Raw genomic sequence first — 7,968 nt, 5'->3', positions numbered from 1 at the left:
AGTTCCTAGTAGTGGGCGTAGCACATAGCAAATGCAATGCGATGCAATGCAGGGAATATGACGAGACTTGCTGTTCGTAGTAATAACTTCAGATTAACATCACAGATGGTAAAACTGTTGGGATTATCACCACCGAGACAGTTGATGGTTTACATATGTGTGGTGATTACCCCGCAGTATAGTTCGTTAGTCCTTATTTTTGGCTGTTAATGTGGTGGTTCTATGTTGAGTCTATGGAAAGACAGCCGCTTTAGGAACACCCTTATCTCGCTGAAAGGCGGAGCTGCCATTTAATTCCTGGTCCTCCAATCGCGTAACTCTCCCCTCTGTATGGCTCTGGTTCAGTAGGCCTAACGCAACCAGCACCGCTGCCCTCCCTCTCCCAGCTCCCACCCTGACGCAACTTGCAGAGACGTTTGTTACATTTGGATCACGCGCGCACTGTCCTAGTTCAGCCAGCCGCCCGCGCCAGAGAGAGCCGAGGTCGACTCATCCCGAAGTAGCTGACGGTCGACTCACCCCGAAGAAGCTCAAATGTCCTTCTCTTTCGTGAGGATTTCGCAACTAGTAAGTGTTTTGTATCATTTTAGCTACTTGTGCGCAGAGGAAGCCATGTCATTTGTGGCGTATACTTGTTTGACATTTTAGCCGTGAGCTACTCTAGGATGCTGGTAGGCTATGCTACGCTCGTATCGGTGCTTCTGAGGGTATTTGCAGGTGCAATGTATTGTCATTTTCAGGTGCTGCAGAAGAATAATTGCTGTTCTCAGAGAGATAAATACATTATATTTAAGATGCGTCTCTTGGTTAGTAGTGGGGAACAAAGTTTGTGCTGCATTCGAACTTATATGAACTTGGCAGATAGTGCCAGATACATTGTATCTATGTACGCTAGGTGCGTGTGTGGTGGGGGCAAGCTAGTTAGCAGGGCTGTGAGCACTGTCGCTGGATGTGGGTAATTTGGGCTGGGGTTTGCTATTCAGTGTCAACCTCATATGCATGGCGAATCTAGGTAGTTGTTTGACCTATCTCGGGGCAAATTACGTTTTGAAAATGGTTACGCTGCCTAGTTCCCCCTCAGTTATTGTAAGTCTGCTGGCTAGTTAGGAAATGTGTAAGTTTGTAGGCTATGCCGCCCGACTGTGCTTGTAGACTAATTGCTAAAGCTAGTTAGAGCCCTAGTTCCTATATTAGCTGGGTATTCGAGGCACGACAGGCATCTCAATTTGTTCTGAGACGAGAGTTATTTGAAGGGGGAAAAATGTGATTCGGGTTGACTTGACACTTCATTTATTGGAGTTTGCTAGCACCTACCAGAGTTAGCAATGTTGTCGAGTTGCTGGGTATTTTGGCGGGCGTTTGGCTTTGTTGACTAGAGCTCTAATTCGCTAATAGCTACGTGTGATTATTCTGTCGAGGTAACGTGAATGGAAAAGTGAGTTCTGAAGTTTACTTCATGGGTGAAACATTGTTGTGGATATTCACTTTTTAAAATAAATTAACAATTCGCTGTGAAGCATTTTCGGGTGTAATTGTTAGTTCTTATTGTCAGTCTTCGCTTCTAGTGGCTGCAACGGAGAAGGAAAAGCCCCACGGCTCGTACGTCGCCCACTCTCAATTCCATTATCGGTTGTGCTTAGATCAGGGCTCCCAAACCTCTCTGGGTCAGAGGGCTACTTTTGTTCAAAATCCTAGTGCTGGTGCCTTGACATCATTCCTAAATCACACTAGATTGAATGATAATTTGCTTATAAGGAAATGTTTTTATAGGCTATATTATAGGCTATAGAAATAATGTCATATTCATATTAAGAAATGCATCTATGTGTCTAAAAAAGAAATGCAACTGTGTCTAAAATCTTGTAGTCGTGACTGTTTATTAACATTCTGGTTGGGCACCTCAGAAGCTCCTGGAGGGCTAGCTGGTCTACGGGCACCACATTGATGACGCCTGGTTTAGAGACTGTCTTTCATCCACCTTTGTGCCTTTCCCAACATATAGTGGAGTGCATACATGCAAAATCACCACAAAATGGTTCACTTTGGTATGCAAGTATGGAAATTGGCACAGATGTTCATTAGAATGCACCCCATCAGCTAATGGCGTTTACCACCCAAAATCCAAGCCATTTTTCAAGAGGGCCACCCTCTGCACTTGTAAACAAGGCCAAGAATAGTTTAATTAATGATGCAATCGTGCAATTAGTTTGAAATGAAATGAAATGTTTCTTTGTATGCACTCAGGCAAAAACTCAGTGCAGTGGAATGCCCGGAGGTCCTGGTCAACAAAAGAAAAGGGAAGTGACTGAACCTGAAGAAGTCAAACTACTGTCCGGATTCTCCACAAGGGCAAAATGCTGGAGTGATGGAGGGGCATTTAGGTATATTACACACACACACACACACACACACACACACACACACACACACACACACACACACACACACACACACACACACACACACACACACACACACACACACCATTCCTGTGTATCTACAAGGTACAGCACTTTAACACTTTAGGCGCTTTTTTCTTTTTCCAAAAATACTGTACCTGTCTAGATCTCAAGGAATCAAAACGTATTTGTGTAACACAATATCTCAACTAAAAAGTTGACTGAGTGCTTCACATGCACATGCACGCACGCAAGCACGCACGCACGCAGAGGCACTGAAGGCAGCCGCATGGCACCGATTATTCTGGGTTCAGTGAGGGACTACACCAAAGATGTCAAACTGAAATTCACAGTGACCCCAAAATCAAAATCTGACAATAATTTACTGAAGTAAAAATGGGCTAAAATAGAGCAAACACGTACCATACTTAAATGATAACATCTGAAATGATCTCTTAGGCCAAATAGAATGACCGTATGGGCTAGATTTGGCCCCTGTCAGTGTGTTTGACATCCCTGGAGTACACCGTATGCACTTACTGTTGTGTTCATAATAATAGCAGTGACTTTACAAAGGTGAGTAAATGTCAAAATGCATTTGGGACGGTGCACATTCTATTTCAAAGCGAAGAATTACATTTTATGATATCTCACGGAAAGTGAAGACATGTAATGTTCAAACAAATAGCAGTGTGTTTACATCTGTATTTGGAAACTCGATGTTCTGTCCGAACTAACAAATTCTTGAAAATTCAGCTTTGGTGAGCATCTTAAACTAATATGTTGTTGCATCTTCATGGTTTCTGCACTGTTTCGCATCTGTGGTGCCTGGCGTCGACCAAAGTCTGGCAACCGTCAGCAGGTATTGCAGCTCAGCTTAATTGTACTAAATTCTACAATTCCTCTGCATTTTTTGGTTTTGCCTCATAAGTAGCATTTTTTGTCAGCCCACATGTTGTCTATGAGATTAAGGTCCGGGAATTGTGCTGGCCACTCCATTAGTATGCTGTTTGTCTGGTACCATAATTGTGCTTGCTAGCAAAATCTTGGTTACAGAGAAACAGCATCCAGCACAAGTGGTGGTTCGCTATTTTAGACTTAAAGCCCTGTTTGTGTGACTTCTGGGGTGAAGTAGAGATGTTCTCAATGTTTGACATTTGGTGCTGAACGGAGCATTTGTGTATTCAAGACTGCAGCTCCCCCACCTTTACATTGACTCCAATGAAGCACTCAAGCAATCGGTCATAAAATGGCATTAAACTTTCGTTTGCAGAGACATTTCGTTTGCAGAGCCATTGTATGATCAATTGCTTGAGTGCTCCATTGGAGTCAATGTAAGTTGCGGGGGGGCTGCAGTCTTGGATCCCCAAATGCTCCATTCAGGACCAAATGTCAAAATTGTGATGAGAAGATCTCCACTTCACCCCAGAAGTCACACAAACAGGGCTTAATGTCTAAAATAGCGAACCACCACTTTAATAGCATTGCAAATATGTGGGGTGACATAAAAAACCTGCTGTTGGTGAGGCAAAATCAAGACATGCAGAGGAATTGTGGACTGTAATACAATTACACTGAGCTGCAATACGTGTGGACCGTTGCCGGATGTTGGTTGACTACATGGACCACAGATGCTAAATTGTTACTAGAAACCATGGTTATGCAACAAAATATTAGTTAAGCATGCTCAGCAAGGTAGAATTTTTTGAGAATTTGTGAGTAGGTACAGAACATTTTTGAGTTTCCAACATAGACCGAAGTCAACACTAATATTTTTTTAACAAAACATTTCTTCACTTTCTATGAAATGTCATAAAATTGAATTACCTTTCCAAATCTGAATAAGTACTGGCTTTGAAATATAATGTGCAGTGTCCCACAAAAAATGCTCTTTAAAGTACAATTTACTTGAAGAATTTTGACATTTACTCACCTTTGTAAAGGCACTGCTAGTATTATGAGCACTGTATGTATGTAGTGTATTGACTGTTGTGTACTGACTGAACTTTGCTCTAAAGTCTGAAGACTATTGTCATAGCATGTGGACTTTGTGCTTGTGCAATTACATTCAGATGGAGGTAATGAAGAAAGACCCAGACAACACAACAGTGGATGAAGTGATGTCTGCTACTTTCTCGCTTCGCCGTAAAGAAACAGTTGGGGATCAACCCATGGTTGCCGACAGCATGGAGAGATGGCCGGCCATGTTTTCTGAACGACAGGTATACCAAAGACAACCTAGCGTTTGAGATTAACCAATTAGTCCAATGTTCTTTAGATCAAGAGTGTGACACTCAGGCACGGGGGCTAAAATCTGGCTTACGAGATAATTTCAGATGTCTTGACTTACACACAATTCAGTGTGTCACAGGCAAATGACTGGGGCCCAGGCCAGTGTAATATCTCACCCTCATATGCAACGGAATATGTACAGGGACGTGCATGCTTGCACAATTTTAACCTGTTTTTCATTCAGTATATAGATTTTGGGCTGAGACTTCGTTCCAGATTTAGATTTTGGCCCACTGTGAACTTGAGTTTGACACCACTAGATGGATACCATTGCGTGAGCTTCCTTCTAGGAAAGACCAGAATTTTGTTGGGTTTTTTTCTAGTGTTGGACTATTATCACCCTTAACATACTGTGTTAGTTTTTACTGATGGCTAAAGCTAATTTTTTTGTAACTTAAGATGTTTTTACAGAACTCTTCACAAATAACACCCTCACACTAGATGAACAAAACTCTGTAGATAGATGGTTTATTTAACCCTTTAACCCTCTGCCAATTTGAATATGCTATTGTATTGCACACGCTACCCTTGACTTGTCAGTACCCGGTGATGCTGCATTTTTCGACTCAGCCCATTACATTATATTACATAGCGTTTAGCAGACGCCTTTGACCAAAGCGAATGACAAGGAGAAATATAAGCAAGAACAGGTACTGACAAGTCCAGGGTAGTGTGAGAATATGCACAGGCACATTTGAACTAGCCTGGTTCACACCAGACTGTTTGTGTGTAGCTTTGGCGCCCCCTGGCGGAGCAGAGCTACACACACTACCGTCTGGTACACAGCCATAGAGCACGCTCCGTCTCCAACCAGAAAATAGACGGAGCATTTATTTCTGAAATATAAAAGTAACTCACATTGAGGAGTCACAAGACAGATTAGAGACTACATTGACTCTTTAAAGATTAACAGGAAGGTTTTTGAAGGAATTTGTTGGTGAGGAGGCCGTGCAGAAGCAATAAATGCTCCGTCTATTTTCTGGTTGGAGACGGAGCGTGCTCTATGGCTGTGTACCAGACGGTAGTGTGTGTAGCTCTGCTCCGCCAGGGGGAGCTGAAGCTACACATAAACCGTCTGGTGTGAACCAGGCTACATTTGAACTACCGGTACTCTAAATAATGGGAATGGGTACTTGCGAAATTTGCCTCTAAGTATTAAGTGCCTGGTTGTGCAATTTTAGCCCATTTTTTATTTAATAAATTTTGAGTTTGACCCGCAACTTTGTCCCAGATTTAGATTTTGTCCCTTAGAGTTTCACCCCCATGTTCTAAACATTCACAATTTTTTCCTTCTCAAGGCCCATGGTGACACACTTGGAGAAGCAACGAAAGACATCCACCTTGGAATTCTGATTAGCTACGAAGTCAACCAGGAGGGAGCCTTTCCAGCAGCTTGTTTCGGAAGTTGTGGACTCAAGCTGAGGCGTTGTCTGGTTGTATTTTCACTACCACACGTTGCAGAAACGAATACGTACTTCATGGCGCTCGGACACTGCAGGTTAACCGCATATATTATGCCTAACAGCAAGGCCACAACCGTTGCCATATCGTTTAAAATTGTGTAGCACAACGATTTCCTCCACAACAACTGCCACATGGAAGACATCTGCTGGAGGTTGGAGCTGTAGACCTGGTATGTTAGTCAAGTCTAGGCACTGTGTGTGCATGTGCGAGGCGCGCACGCACACACACACTTCAGTTGAGTGTTTCAGGGCCACTTTGTGTCCCTTTCTATTCCTTAAACCAGTGTTTCTCAACAGTGGTGCCATGGCACCCTGGGGTGCCAAACACCCCCCTCAGGGGTGCCGCGGAAACGTGGCTGACGGAATGTGAAAATGACCTAAATAGATAAATAAGTTATGTAATATAATACATATTTGTCTAAATTAATGCTTAGTCAGTGGAATCTTTCATCCACCATTTACGTTTACATTTTTCATCCACTATTTACACAATAAAGTAAATTTAGGTCACCCCAGTATGGCCTACACATAGCCTGTCGAAGATAAAGCTGCAACTTTGAACGTCTCCAAATGTGTTACTTATCTAAGTTTGTGTGGTATCGGATGCAATACCAGGTTACGGCTTGTTGGTTTGGGTGCTTTGAGATTCTTCATGAATTGAAAGGGTGCCTCGCCTAAGAAAAGGTTGAGAAACACTGCCTTATAACTTCTGCCAATTTCAATATGCTGTTGTATTGCTCACGCTACCCTTGACTTGTCATTGCCTGCTCTCACTTGATGCTGCATTTTTTGACTCAGCCCTTTCTGAGATCTGAGCTATTCTAATGGGGGCAGACTTTGCTTACATTACATTTTTTTTAACATAGGCCTACTCCAAATATTATCCCAAAAGGTATAGCTGTTTGCTAGTTGTCTGCTAATGTTGCATAACCTTTTGGATGTTATTGGGAATAAATTGAGATGTTTTTTTTTTTTAAATGTAAACAAACGCCTGCCCCCATTACAATGACCTAGATCTCTGAAAGGTTTGAAGGGGGAAAAAATCTCAGGTACTGACAAGTCCAGGGTAGTGTGAGCATTACAACTGTATGTCAAAATTGGCAGAAGTTATCATTTAAGTTACACGGGTAGGGGGGGTGGTAAGTTATACTTAGGGTTGTGGCTGCTGAGGGTATGTAAACATTTATGTAATCTTTTATGCAAAGGAACAGTGCAATGTTTGTATGTATTATGAATTGTGTTTTCTGGCTGAGATGACTTCATGGGTTCCTTTCTGGTATTTTGTGCCTTCTTGCTGTCAGTCTGCAGCTACAAAATCAAGTTACTTTACCTTACTGATTGTGGGCACGCAGAAAGACCAGAGTGGCTTGCATGAACTCGTCTCAGATCAGACAACAACATAGGAAGCGATGGATATATGGCTCAAACATGTTTTCTTCACACCACTTTACAAACCCGGTTGCAAACAGTACCATGTTACTTAGAAATGTCAAGCATTGATGTGCACTTTCACTTAAAAGATCAGTCGACCATGTTTTCATACTGAACTATGTTGTAACATAAATCTATCCTTTCCTATGTTGAATGATGTACCTTATTAAAATGTTTAGATGCCAGAGCTACACAACTTGCTGATCAACACCTTTTGAAATGCTCTGTTACAAACAGTATCATTTTACTATGAAATTTCCAACGTTAGCATGTTTTTTGTTTAATAAAACAATTCACCACGTTTTACTGAACTTCTTCTCTGATCTGAGACGTTCCTCTCTGGCCTTTGTGTGCCCCCAGTAAATCTGTAGAAAATTGCCACA

General features: G+C 42.2%; 1 long non-coding RNA gene across 1 annotated transcript; it reads left to right on the top strand.

Moving 5' to 3' along the window:
* The first annotated feature begins 345 nt into the window (after positions 1-345).
* On the top strand, positions 346-6,216 carry LOC134444013 (uncharacterized). Its single transcript, XR_010033835.1, has 4 exons — positions 346-567; positions 2,245-2,381; positions 4,472-4,621; positions 5,990-6,216. It is a non-coding gene; the product is annotated as an uncharacterized LOC134444013 (long non-coding RNA).
* Positions 6,217-7,968: the final 1,752 nt, after the last annotated feature.

The sequence above is a fragment of the Engraulis encrasicolus genome, unplaced genomic scaffold (genome assembly GCF_034702125.1).
Source record: "Engraulis encrasicolus isolate BLACKSEA-1 unplaced genomic scaffold, IST_EnEncr_1.0 scaffold_42_np1212, whole genome shotgun sequence".
Classification (NCBI taxonomy): Eukaryota; Metazoa; Chordata; class Actinopteri; order Clupeiformes; family Engraulidae; genus Engraulis; species Engraulis encrasicolus.
Note: the sequence above shows the minus strand (reverse complement) of the source record. Positions and strands in the feature narration are given on the sequence as shown.